The sequence below is a fragment of the Erpetoichthys calabaricus genome, chromosome 17 (genome assembly GCF_900747795.2).
Source record: "Erpetoichthys calabaricus chromosome 17, fErpCal1.3, whole genome shotgun sequence".
Lineage (NCBI taxonomy): Eukaryota > Metazoa > Chordata > Cladistia > Polypteriformes > Polypteridae > Erpetoichthys > Erpetoichthys calabaricus.
The window spans coordinates 40,433,730-40,447,711 of NC_041410.2; the positions used below are offsets into that span (position 1 = coordinate 40,433,730).

At 38.8% G+C, this 13,982-nt stretch overlaps 1 long non-coding RNA gene across 2 annotated transcripts in view; it reads left to right on the top strand.

Annotated features, from left to right (window-relative positions):
• Positions 1–13,982, top strand: part of LOC114668022 (uncharacterized) — a 36,942-nt gene that overhangs the window by 1,781 nt on the left and 21,179 nt on the right. For both annotated transcript variants that reach the window (XR_003718821.2, XR_003718822.2), the window contains exon 2: positions 414–677. This is a non-coding gene — a long non-coding RNA (uncharacterized LOC114668022). The remainder of the gene's footprint in view (positions 1–413; positions 678–13,982) is intronic.

Genomic DNA, 13,982 nt, shown 5'->3' on the forward strand with positions numbered 1-13,982 from the left:
TAATTCACAAAAAAACACAATTTGGAAATTAAATTTTATGTGTGGGAGAAACAGGGGGATTTCCCCTATTGTAACGACAAATTGAGCTATTTGATTAAGGGCTTTTGGAGGATTTTAGCACAGGTTTAAAAACATATAGTCACTGTGGACAACCCAATTCATGTGTGCACATAATTTATTCATTTACAGCTTCTGTATATTAACTGAAAAATAAAATACTGCTTAAACCAATAATAAAAGATTCAAATATTATTATGTCGTCACACGAATTAGTCAATATGAAAATTATTCTGAATTAAACCGCATTTTTAAAATAGGTTTGTAAGGAAATCAGCAGGTTTTTTAAATTTGTTAGTGTTCTGCTAGGTAGTCTACCATACATTAAAATTTTCTTTTTTTTTCCTACATATTAGAAAGTTTTTCAAAGCACAAAGAAACAACTGCATATGCAGAGAACCCTTCTCAGAATGAAATCAAGCAATGGCTCTATGATGAACCCTACAACCCAGTTAAGAACCATATAGTGCCATTAAAGAACCATTTTTTAAGAGTGCAGGCTGGATCCTTAGTTGAGTCCAAGGCAGCCGGGATAGGCACCAACTACCAGTGACCTTGAACAGGATATGCCAGTCAGAAAAAGGATGGACAACTGTAGTCGTTTTCATAACAACTCAAAGGTAAATGTAAAACTTCCATTCTTTTATCATGGCTGTGTACGGCGCTGCGTTAAAAAGGGAATAGTCACTTCACTCACTCAGTACATTGAACTAACATTTGATTTGTTTCAACCTTAGGTTCTCAAAGCACGCATAATCATGTATTTTTACTTCTAATTCTGAAATGGTGTAAATGTGGCAATGATAGATAGATAGATAGATAGATAGATAGATAGATAGATAGATAGATAGATAGATAGATAGATAGATAGATAGATAGATAGATAGATAGATAGATAGATAGATAGATAGATAGATAGATAGATAGATAGATAGAAAGCTTGTATTGACTTGAAACCATGCAGGATTTTTTGAAGTAACAGACACATGCAATCCTGTGCCGAAATTCAAGCCTCGGAAGCGCTTCTTAAGGTGTAACTGCAGTGGGTTCTTTCTGTTTTTCTTTCCAGTGGGCTTCCATGCACTTGATTATTCACAGAAACCTGATGTCTAAAATACCATGTAAACCCTTATTTCGATTAGAGAAATCGAGTTATTGGCCTCTGAGAAGCCCAGTTATGTGGCCATGTGGCTACTGTTAAGGATTTTGTAGACTGTGCTTGTCCTTTGCACTCTATACATGTGTTTGCATGTCACACACTATCAGCCGCCATAGGTAAGAGAGTCCATGAAATACATTCCTAGAGGCAAATGTTTGGGTGACCACATTATTCCTTCTCCTGGTTGAAATTATTTGTCTCAGTATGTCAGAAATCACTAAATTTGTGTTGATGAGCTGAATGTACAGTATTAAACTCAGAAAACACAAACTTGACAGCAGAAAGGTAACACGTTAAAAGTAATGTGCGTGTCCGATTACTTTTTAAAGAAACAAGTAACCTAAGCAATAGTTATTTTATTGAAGTAAAAATTCCTCTGTTATTATAACTCTAGCAGTGCAGGGTATAAGGCAAGAAGCACATGCACTGGGTCCATTGCAGGGCTTAATCACACAGGCAAGCGGAAAGGAGTATGCAGCGTGCAATCTGGTAACAGAAACCTATAAAGAAAGCGTCAATTTGAATAAACATATTTATAAAACTCAATAATATTATGACACGCGTCATGTTTATTTTCAGATTCATGGCGGCCAATGATGACGTTTAACCCTTTTATTGCACAGTTTAATGACGTTGGAGTGTTTTGACAAAGGAGAACTCCAGAAGATTACTTGAGCGTGTACTCGTGGATTTTAAGACACCCAGTTTCTGCCATATACTCAAGCGATTATGTGTGTGCATGTAAATGTACTGAGCCTTCACTCACACTCAATGTTGTGCACTTTTGTCTTAATCTTGTGTATTCCCTCACATATTGCCTACTAATTTTTTATGTACTACAGGTTATTTGAACAAGTCTTTATATTAGGATGTACCAGAAGATTATATAAATAGATGTTATTGTTTAAAGTATTTTTGCCAACATTACAATGAACCTGGAGTGTAGCCTTTTTTGGACAAGTCTCAATTAAGCTGTGCCAAGTTAGTTACTGAGCAGTGGTGGAGAACAGTTGTCTCACCATAGAGGTTTGATGGGTCAGGGCTCTGACTGGGGCACTCAAGAACATCCATGTTTGCATTTTACGCCACTCTGGCAGTGTTCTTTGGACTTTTTCCTCAGTTTACACTTCCTGGCAGAGGGGTACAAGTATTCCTGCATTGTGCAGCATTTATGTTCCAGTCCGTCCTGACCAGACTGCCAGTCTCTATTACTGAGCAGCATCACCACAATGTTTTAATGGCAACACCACATTTCTCAGTGGGGATGGTGTTAACCGGCTGAGGTGAGGTGTTAGATTTATGCCACATGTGCTGCTTTGTGTTCACGCCAAAAGGTTTCATTTTAGTCTTCATTAGACCACAAAGCTTTCTGCTGCAACTTTGAAGTATCTTTCAAATGAAAAATTTTCAAATCCTATAAAGGCAAAGGCATCTTTTTTTCATCCAGGGCTTCTTTTTGGTGCTGAGGTGTCACACTCAGATCCTAATCTGGGATCCTGAGTTGATTTGTCATGTGGTGGGTGCAGCAATGTGCGGTATCAGTGCATGTTCCTAACCTCTCTCTCTCTCTCTCTCTCTCTCTCTCTCTCTCTCTCTCTCTCTCTCTCTCTCTCTCTCTCTCTCTCTCTCTCTCTCTCTCTCTCTCTCTCTCTCTCTCTCTCTCTCTCTCTCTCTCTCTCTCTCTCTCTCTCTCTCTCTCTCTCTTATTTCTTGCCATTTGTCTATTAAGACACTTTTCATGCAATGCCTTACAGATTGTTGAGTCATGAACTTCCTCTCCAGTCGCAGTCACTGGCTTCAGCAGTTCAATGAGAGTAACAATTAGCCTCTTTGACAAGTGCCTTTCTTATTCAGTGAATATGTTTAAAGGGCTGGCATGAGCTAGGTATGATGGACTGCACTGAGGTATGTTCAGTGCCTTTGAGATCATCCTGTACCCTTCCCCAGGTTTCTGTTTGACCTGTTTTGAATTCTCTTTTTTCTTAATTTTGGTTTGCTCTGAAAAAAATCACTACCATAATGTTGGACCTCTGTGAGAGATGGGCTGTTTATCTTCATAAATGTATTGAGGACAGGTGATCCACTGATCCAGATGGAGATAATCAACAGCTGGCCTAGCTGGTAAGGTAATAGATGTCACTTGAGCCAAATTAGCCAAAGGGAATGCGTGCTTTTTAAATCTCACAATGTTGATTTTTTTTCCTTTTTACCAAACTGTTTAAGGATTGTCAGTTTGTTTTTTTTGGATTTGGAAAAATGTACAATATTTCATAGATGAGATGGAAAACTTTTTACTGTAAGAAATTTAGAATTTAAAACAGTAAAATATCTTGATCCACTGCCTAAACAGATCCATATTACTAACCGAGAATGGTAAACTGGAAGGCACGGACGCAGGTACACGGCGATGGACCCAGGAGACATAGTGCTCAGGCGCCTACAGCGCGCGTCTCACGGCGATGGACCCAGGAGACATAGTGCGCAGGCGCCTACAGCGCGCGTCTCATAAACCACAAGCAAGGTCTGATCCACTACGAACGAAGGAGTCACGACTCAAAAACGAAAGAGCTCAACTAACTTAAATAAGACATGAAGCAACAACGCGCCCATAGCTAACGACTAACGACATAGCCACACAGAAAAGAGGATTCTGCACTGCACCCCAGAGTCAAACGGAAGACACTACGGAGTCCGCAAAGGTCCACAAAGATAGTACGAAAGGCGCAGGCGCCTACAACGCGCTTCTGAACTAAACGTCCACACTACACAGCATGGTCCGGGTAATGAGAATAAACGAACTCTCCGTATTAAATGTACGGCATCCTCACACGTCCAAACCATATAGCATATGTGAATCACATTACAGTGATGCATTATTAACAGTACAACCACAGAAAACGCTCCGTATTAACAGTAAGTGCAATTATCCATATTACTAACGGTAGACAACGGATAACTAATGGAGTCACGGTCATGGCTCCAAAACGATCCAGCTCAACGAACAGAGCTACAAAAACGAGCCTGCATGGATAAAAAAAATAAACATAGGCGCCTACAACGCACGTCTGAAACCGCGGAAGCAAAACTGTCTCGGCTCCAAAACCAAACAGCTCGACTAACGGAGCTACAAAAACGAGCCCGCAGGACAAATACAATGAACATAGATGCCTACAACGCGCATCTGAAACTGTGGAAGCAAAGCAGGCATGGGTTCAAAACGAAAGACCACAACTGACGGAGATACAAAAACGAGCCCGCCTGGATAAAATCAATGAACGCAGGCACCTACAACGCGCTTCTCAAACAACGCAACACACCATCTTTACTACAAATGTTGTGTATAAAGAAATATTCCAATAAATCTTTCTAATGTGCCATACTATGGGGTCTTTACTTCCTTTGTTCGTCATCTACACCTTTACACTCCAATATATCTCATACATACATCAATGTATTTCGGGTTACCCAACACCAGGAGTTGGTGAGCGAAGCGAGCAGGGGGCAGAGCCCTCTAGTTTCTTCATATACAGGATCATGTGCAACCTGAGTCTATTCCAGTAACGTCAGGAGCATAACAGGAACCATCTCAGTTTAGGAGACATGTTTACATCCACCCAGAAAACTCATCCCAAGACAGATTGGAGTACTCAGTTAACCAAAATAAAATGTGTTTTAGTGCATACTGTTTATTTGGAGTGACTTCACCAGAAATTGAATACAATTCTCAGCAGCACTAACAACTGCAGTATGACACAAGAATTCTTCAGAAGGACAAACAAATTGTAATCGCTTTTACTTCACTATTGGCATGTAGACTTATCTTGCTCAAGTGGAAGAATCGTTATTCACCTCTTTTAAGTCAGTGTATAACTGATCTTCTTATATAATACGCTACCATGGCTGTTCATTTGTCTGTCCAGGATTTTAAATCACCTGTAGCTCGCAAATCGTTTGACCTATTGACCTAAAATTTGGTACACATATACTACGTGATGTCTACTGTCCGCTTTCTGGGTGATGATTTTTATTCCTCTTTTTATTTTTATTTTATTTTATTGTAGAATCAACTCTCGGCAATGGGCAGGAGGGCAGCTGTGCGGCACATGCGTACGGGCGCCATTCTCATCCCTACCACCTTCACCGTCACTTCCTCTACCTCTTCATATCTTAAATCATTCTTGAGGCAGATTGAACACTTAAGTGCAAGATTACGTGAAAAATGAAAGAAAACGTACTAAGTAATTGCAACATAAACACTGACTTAATCAGTTTTAACGCAAAAAGACGGAAGAAGAGAAGAAGCAGGTGCTAGTGTGGAGAAAAGAAAAGCTACTCAGGAAGCAGTAAGCGCATCAACCTCCGAGCAAACGAATGCTAAACGTACAGAGGAAGAGTATGAAAATTATGAATGCTCAAGTCAAGTGTATTCGTGCAGTGTGCCGTTACTGGTGTTATATATTATCTGAAATTGGAAAAAATCTAATTCTCACTTAGAGGATCTTTGCAAGACTTCTTCAAGACCTGTCAGGATCTAATTAACAACATTTTAGAATAAGCATTTAAATTGAGGAAGTGGATTCTCTTCCCTTTTTTTATTCTATTTTTATTTATGTAGTAGGGTGTTCCCCCCTGCTTGCTTCGCTCACCAACCCAAAGGCCTGCACTGTTCACCAGCCACTTCACGTCTCTGCTGGTCGCTCCTCCAAAACCCCCTCTTAAACGCTGATACAATGGGAAAACAAGTACAGTTTTTTTTACCTCCTCTTTGCTCGATCAGCTGCTGGCTTGTTTTTTCTGCTCTGCCACGTGATCTTGAACTCGCACGTCGCTTCAAACATTTAAAGCCTGTACAGCAGCTGTCCTGCTCTTTGTCTTTTATTTCCGGCCCCAGGCGTGGTTAAGTCTTTTGGCACAAAGTCACGTCTCACGGGACATGAGTTCTTGATATTTTTTAGTTTTTAATTGAAAAATATAATACGATTCTGAAAATCTAACAACATCACATTAAAGTTCGATAAATTCTGAAAAGAATGATACCAAACATATATATGTAGGTTTTAAAATAAGCCAGATTTAAAGTGTAACAAAAAAAGTGACAAAAATGTCACATAAAATCGTTGCACTTTTAAGCTTAAGATTTTATATAGAGAGATTAGATTTAATTATGTATTTATTTTTCCTACTTTTAAAGTTTTATTCTGTTGGCCTAGCTTTCTGTCTCGGGGGGGTGGTTGATTAGTTTCGAACCTAGTCTTGTAAAACTTGACTTGCTTGTATGGAATGTTATTTGATTTTAATAAATTCAATAAAATTAAAAAAAAAAAAGGAATTCTTCATGCCCTCATTCTTTCATTTTATAGAGAGGTTTTTCTGAATTCAGGGCTGCTATTCCACCTGGTCCCAGAGCAAAGCATGATGTAATCTCATACAAGATGCCAGTCCATCATAAGCCACACTCACACACATTCCCACACTCACTCATACAAGACCAATTTAGAGTCTACTATTAATCCAACACGCATTTCTTTAGGATGAGGAAATAAACAGAAGGGCTGCAGGAAGGACAACTAATCTACATAAATACAAGGGGAATGTGCAAACCTCAAATAGAAAGTCACCAGATCAAACACAAGCCTGTAATGCTGAGATATACTGTATAATGAAGAATAGTGTAATAATGTAACTGTGTTTTTCCTCATAAAGTAATAAAGGAATATGTGACATAACATCGCAAAGCAAAGGTGGCATAACATTCTGAAACACCTTTTTTAAAACAGGTTGTGGGGAGATGGAGCCTATCCTGGATGAAGCATAAGTCCAACAGGACCCTTGTGCAAATAACAGCTACACTCACACCTGGGCAGTTTAGAAAGGCCAGCCAGCCTAACGCATACAATACCTTTGTGGGGATGTAGGAGATAATGTTGAGGAAACCAGAAGAACACCCATTCCATCGTGGTGAAAATGTGCATACTGCACACAGAAGCAAATAAGAAATATTAACTAATTAAAAGGGAAGGCTTAGTTATGGATCTACTGTACTCTGGACCTCTGGAGGTAGTAGCAAAGGAGAGAGTTAAAACAAAACTGAGTACCATTATGAAGAAAGCTGCACCTCCTCTCCCTGACACACTAACACTGAGTACTTTCAGCCAACAAGTTATTCAGCAGAAGTGTGTCTAGAAACTACTGGGGCTCCTTTATACCAACAGCAATATGTCCGTATAATGCCCCACTGTGACTGTAACTGCCAAGTCAGAATTTTTCTTTGTTTTGAATTTTACTTGCTTTATACAGGGGTAGGATTCAAAAGTAATGAGCCTCATTTTGTTCTGACGCGAACGTACCTCGCCGCGCCCCACTTGCCAGCGACGGCGACGGTGGGTGTTGGCTTCACAACGCAACGGAGCTCCTACCGCTCCGAGCTTTTGGAGCAGTAGGATCAGCCTTGACGGGAACCCCTGTGCGGTAGTGCGTTACACGGCGGAATGGAAAGTTCGTTAGAGCAACAGTACGCGTTGAAGATGAAGACCATGCTCATTGCCTTCTTCGGAGTGAAGGGGATCATCCACTACGAGTTTGTCCCGCAAGGACAGACCGTGAATGCTGCTTACTACTTGGAAGTCCTGAAAAGTCTGAAAAGAAGCGTCGCGCGCAAGCGAAGGGACATCAAGGACAGCTGGAAGCTTCACCACGATAACGCGCCCAGCCACACCGCCTTCATTGTGAGCGCTTACCTAGCCCGGTTGAACGTTCCGGTGGTCCCCCAGCCTCCCTACAGTCCGGACGTGTCGCCTTCTGACTTCTTCTTGTTTCCGCGCTTAAAATCAGCGCTGGAAGGAAAATGCTTCGACTCGATCGAGGACATCCAAGCAAATGTCAAGGCAGCCCTTGCAGCCATCCCGGAACAGGCCTATGTGTTTGCCTTCGAGTCATGGAAAAGCTGCCTACAAAAGTGTATTGATGCAGGAGGTGCCTATTTTGAAGACTATTAATTAGTTGTACAGATTTGCTCAATAAATTTGTCTTTTTGAACAAAGGCTCATTACTTTTGAATCCTACCCTGTAGTAATTCCAGTGTGTGTTCAGACAATAGTGTGTGTATGTATATATATTTATTAATTTATTTAAAGAACTTCTGTAAAAAGCCACATTTCCCAGTAGACAAATATAGTTGTGTCTAAGAAAAACCTGGGAGTTGGTGGCAGAATTGGCACTCCAGTCACCGTAGGACACCGCACACTATTCCATTCCATCTGAACTAGTGTGGTGTTGAGGTGTCACCCATTGCAAGGCTGCACTTGGGTCCTAATATGGGATCCTGAGTTGGTTTGTCATGTTTGTCATGGGTGCGGCAGTGCGCTGTATCAGCACTTGCTCCTAACCTAAATGGTGGCTGGTTTTGAGCATAAAGCACTGGACTGATGATTGTGGGGGTGCTAATCAATGTGCCTTCATGTCCCTGTAAAGCAATTCAATATATGATAAAAGCAAATTTAAAAAAAAAAAAAACATAAACCAGGCATTTTTTTGTTATATATTTGAGCATGCCTACAGGTGCCATATTATAAAATAATAATGCATGCAATTACAGGTTTAAGGAAATCCTAACACATTCTTTCATCCTTTTTCAATGTTTTAGATTTTTAACAGTTTCAAATGTTCAGTTTATTACATATCTGTTGTTTTATGGTTTTTATGGTCTTTAGTTAGTATTATTTTAAGGCCATCATGCTCACTGTGGCTCTATAATAGCCAGTGCTTTAAGTATATGAAGGAAATGGTTTTTTTGGTAGAGGGGTTGAAAAAGTAAAACTATCTGAAGTTTTCGCAAATAAAATTAATAGAAAGGTTTTAAATTGCTAGGACTGAAGTAGCAGATCCATTTGTGGCCATGGAAACAAATACAAAGATGTTATTTCAAGTAATGACATGAATAAACAGAGTCCGCTGAGTAGGTACAGGAAGGCCTCATCATAATATTGCTGAGCTGTAGCTCTTTGTTTGTTTTACTGAGCCACTTTTCTCTTATCAACAAAGAGTATCTGAATCCATGAAATGTACATATTTACGAGCAGCAGCAATGCTGTGCCCATGTTATTTCATAGACTCTGATTCTGAGTTTCAGTTCAGTGTTTTATTTCATCACTTGTACATTCTAACATTACCAATGGTCAATGGCTTTGCACTCTGGTATCTAACCTGTCTTTTATGTTCAATAATCTTCTCATTTCAGCAGTTTTCTTTAATCAGTGGATTATGAGACTTATAATTATTTCATAGCATATTCATTAGAATAAATGCTAAAAGTCATGGTAGTAGTTCATTAATGCCCAGTAGTCACCCATTCGCATGATTTACACTGGCACATGTTTCTAATAATGCTGTTAAGACTTTGAGTGCCTACAAAACCAACACAGCATGGGTCAAACGTTACCTACACCAGTCCTATTCTACTTTTTGCTGCACAAGAAAGAAATAAATTTTCTCTTCATTGTTTTTTTTTATTACTATTTAAATGCAAGACAAACATTTCTTCTCACTTGGACTGTTAAAGCATCCAAAAGAGGCAGCTCAGGAAAATAAAATATAACAATTCTCCACTCTGTCCTTTCTCCACTGTTTTCCTTCTGAAAGCATCCAAATGTAGAAGTACAGCTCTTCTAGAATGGTGCAGGTGCATTAACCACTAGATTATTTACCACAACAGATGGGCGTCTTAAGTGTTCTTTTAATCCATGAAAGAAATTTTCTCAAAAATAAAATAAAAAACTGAAGACTGCAGAAGATGAAGCCAAAATTGCTAATTGTTTACATTTGGATGTAACCCCTTAGGCTGTTTCTGGAATTCAGGTTTTTATTAAAGATAATTCTTTTATCCTTCATAAGTGATCCAATGTATGTCATGTGTGTGAAAAGAATATTCTTAACTCATATTGAATTAATTCAGGACTAACAATTTGAATAAACATTTGCTCGCTATCACACTTGACAGTCATTCATACTAGTCAGTGATTACTGTGATGTTCAGAAAAGTTGCATATCACTTGTTTTAGCTTTTACTTCTTTACATTCCAAAAAAAAACTTTTTTTCATACTTATTTACTATAAAATAAAATGCTACTGTTTTTGGGTGTGTCTGGTCCCTCCAAGCAATCTGATTGGTCAGGTTCACTTTGGTTGCTCAGTCAAATTCAATTGAGACAGGAAGCACCAGGCAAGAGAGGTTGAGACACACTCAGACATCAAGTAAAGGTGTAGGAGGAATGCTGAGAGCTGCCTTTAGAGATGAGAAATATTTAGAAGAATATGAATGATGTTTTCACAGTGGCTAATGGGACCCCATCTACCATTGCTGGTAGTCAAAAAGCAGATAAGAAGCGAGCAATGAACCTTGAAATGACAGAGTCTGAGAAGTAGGCTTTATGGGAGCGCAAGCCTTTGAGGAAGAGACGTTGAGACACACAGGTATATCAAGGAAAGGTGTAGGAGGAATGCTGAGAATCACCTTCAAAGTTAGGAATTGTTCACTAGAGTACAAATGATGTTTTCACAGCAGATAAGGGGATTCTTCTAGCATTGGTGGCAGTAAAAAGCAGATAGAAGGCAAGAAACTAATTTCAGTCATTTTTGTCCTATTTCTAATCAACCCTTCATCTCCAAAATTCTCAAAAAAATAGTAGGTATTCAACTTCATTCCCATTTATCTTATAATAATCTGTACGAACAGTTACAGTCTGGTTTTTGCCCCCTCCATAGTACAGAAATGGCACTTATCAAAATTACTAACGTTACTAATTGTGAATTGTGAATTTCCCATTGGGATTAATAAAGTATCTATCTATCTATCTATCTATCTATCTATCTATCTATCTATCTATCTATCTATCTATCTATCTATCTATCTATCTATCTATCTATCTATCTATCTATCTATCTATCTATCTATCTATCTAACGACCTCCTAATGGCAGCTGATTCTGGTTTAATCACTGTTCTCATTTTCTTTGATCTGCGTGGAGCCTTTGACACTATTTGTCGCACCACTCTGATCAATAGATTATCTTCGATTGGCATTACCCACACTCCACTAGATTGGTTCAGATCCTACCTCTCAGGCCACACTCGGTTCATTCAGCTTAAAACTTTTACATCCCAACCCACCGCTGTTACTTCAGGTGTGCCCCAGCGCTCTGTCCTGGGGACCCTTCTCTTCATTATTTACCTCCTTCTCCTTGGCAATATCTTTCGTAAATATAACATTAATTTTCACTGTTACGCTGATGACACCCAGTTCTACCTCACTTACAAACCTACTTTTTCCCTCCCACTCTCCTCACTTATTGACTGCATAGCAGAAATTAAATCCTGGTTCTCCTCAAATTTTCTTAAATTAAACAGTGACAAAACTGAGGTTCTTCTCATTGGTACAAAATGAACATTATCCAAAACCGATAATTTTTTATTTGTTATTGATAATTTCTGTTTCCCCTTTCCCACAGGTCAAGATTCTGGGTGTCATCCTTGACAGTACTTTATCTTTACAGTCCCACATCAATAACATCTCCCAGTCTGCATATTTCCACCTGGGTAACATTAATCGTATTCGCCCCTCTCTCACTCCCCACACCACTGCTATTCTTGTTCATAGCCTGGTCACTTCTCGCCTGCATTATTGCAATTCCCTCATCTTTGGTCTTTCTCGTAAATCCCTCTATAAACTTTAGCTGGTCCAGAATTCAGCTGCCCGCATCATTACTAGATCTCCCTCTAATTACCATATCACTCCCGTCTTGCAGCAGCTTCAATGGCTTCCGGTTAAGTTCCACATTGACTTCAAAATTCTCCTGTTAACATTCAAGGCTATCCACAACCTTGCCCTTCCATATCTGTCTGACCTCCTCCATGTTGCCATTCCCCCCCTCACCCTTAGATCCTCTTCCTCCATTCACTTGACTGTCCCCTTCACCTTCACATTCAGTTGCTTTGCTCCTCAGTTCTGGAACTCATTACCATCTGAGCTTAGAAATATTGATTCATTTTCACTTTTCAAATCTAAACTTGAAACTTATCTGTTTAAGATTGCTTTCTCTCTTTGATTACAATTGCTCTGTCTGATTTAATTTTTTTTTTTATATTTCTTTATATTTTTAGTTTTTGTTTATAATGTGATTTTTATCTATTGTTCAGTGTCCTTGAATGTTCAGAAAGGCTCCTATGAATAAATAAAATGTATTATTATTATTAAGAAACACACCTCAAAATGACAAACTCAGTGAGAAGCAGGCTTTATGGGAACACGACTGAAAGATGAAACGCCAGCCAAGACAGACTCAGATATACAAGGATACCGAAGAAACACGTACAATGAATGCTGACAGCACATGTAAGGCAAGAGATATGTAGCTACTATTAAACAAAGTGTTAACACATAGCTGAACTGCTCAGCCACAATGTTCATACTGAGTGATGGTGATTTCCCCTGAGTTAGCAACCAAAGATCACTTGAGCACTAGAGAAGAACACTGAAATTAGCAGGATTTTCACGGCATCAGAACTTTCCTGAAGCTTCAGCATTAGTCTTTGTTTGATTTTAATTTCTTTGTTTTCTTCCCTTGTTTATGTAGTTCAGTGTAATTTGTTCTTTTTGTATTTGCTGCCTTGTAATCATTTATTTGTAATTATAATTTACTAGGGGGCTTTTCCCCCTGCTTGCTTCGCTCGCCAACCCCCGTGTTTGGTTTTCCGGATACACACTTTTAAGATTTTTTTTTCTTTGAATTGTTGCTATTTCATTAGTTTCACTTTTATTTCAGAACTTCTGTAAAAACAATATTTGTAATCTTGCGAGTCCTGATATGCTGAATCTTTTTAATGAGGTCAGGATAGGTTTCTCTGTTTGGAATTTCAGCACAGACAAAACGATCTACATCATCAGCAGTTAATAATTTTTTTTTACAAAGTAATAAAGTAAGTAGAGTTCTGCATTGGACTCCTGTCTGTAAAGTCGTGCTATTTTCCTCTCACAGTTGAAAAAGTACATGGCTTTACCAAGGTGATACCCCAGCTTTTGTCTAGGTTTTTGTACAAGGGCTAGACAGAACATTTTTGACTCCTGGGGTAAATTTAGCTTTTTAAATAAGCAGACAGATAAATATATATACATTAACAAAGTAACCAATAAATGCATGTGCGGTAAACTCCGTTTTTGAAATTCTCAAGATTCTTTATTTGTCACATGCATAGTTATACAGGACAACACGCAGTGAAATGCATCCTGATCCGCTTATCAAAAACTGTGCCAAGTTAGAAGAATATCAGTTAGATTAACAAAAAGTCATAGATCGAAAGATAACAGTATAGTAGAACATAATAAATAAGTAAAATTATGTGAATAAAGTAGAATTAAGTGTTAAGGTGCAATAGTGTAGTAATTATTGTGCAAAACCAGAGTTAGACTGGTGCATGGTTAAATGAGGCAGTTTGTTTGTTTGTGCTACTGCAATCTTTACTTTCTTTTTTTATATTTTCTAATTTTCCTACTTTCATATCCTTTAACTTTCTCTACATGTGTATAGCGCCATTTTTTTTTGAGCCTTTCTAATTTCTCTGGTTTCATAGTCTCTAACCTGCTCTCCATGTGTTTAGCGCCAACGTTTGTAAACGTCTTTATGAAGTTCTACTTTGTCTTTTACTCACTGTCATTTAATTCTGAGCGGGATTGGACGTGCTTTTTTTCAATTCCACTTGTTCCGGGCTGATAATT